Source organism: Hipposideros armiger, unplaced genomic scaffold, assembly GCF_001890085.2.
Source record: "Hipposideros armiger isolate ML-2016 unplaced genomic scaffold, ASM189008v1 scaffold_100, whole genome shotgun sequence".
Classification (NCBI taxonomy): Eukaryota; Metazoa; Chordata; class Mammalia; order Chiroptera; family Hipposideridae; genus Hipposideros; species Hipposideros armiger.
In genome coordinates, this window is record NW_017731450.1 from 4,041,082 (window position 1) to 4,041,390 (window position 309).

A 309-nucleotide genomic window follows, 5' to 3' on the forward strand; every position below is an offset into this window, starting at 1 on the left:
ACATGGGCAGAAGCAGAGCTGTGCTCTGGGCTGAGGAAGAACAGATGTTAAAATGCCCCCAGGACAGGCAGGAGACAGGGCACAGAAGTGGGGGAGTCGTGGTCCTAGGGATCTGGTGCTGCTTGTCCTCCTCCCCCCTCCCCACCTGTCCTTGTCCCCAGCTGCCTGCCCAAGTCCCACCCCAAAGCCAGCCTGAGTGAGTGCATGGCAAGCTGGGCCATGAGGTTATGTGTAGATTTTCTTCAAATAGAAGGACCAGGGTTCCACCCAATGCTGCAGGACTACGTGGAACACTCTGTTTGTACAGGA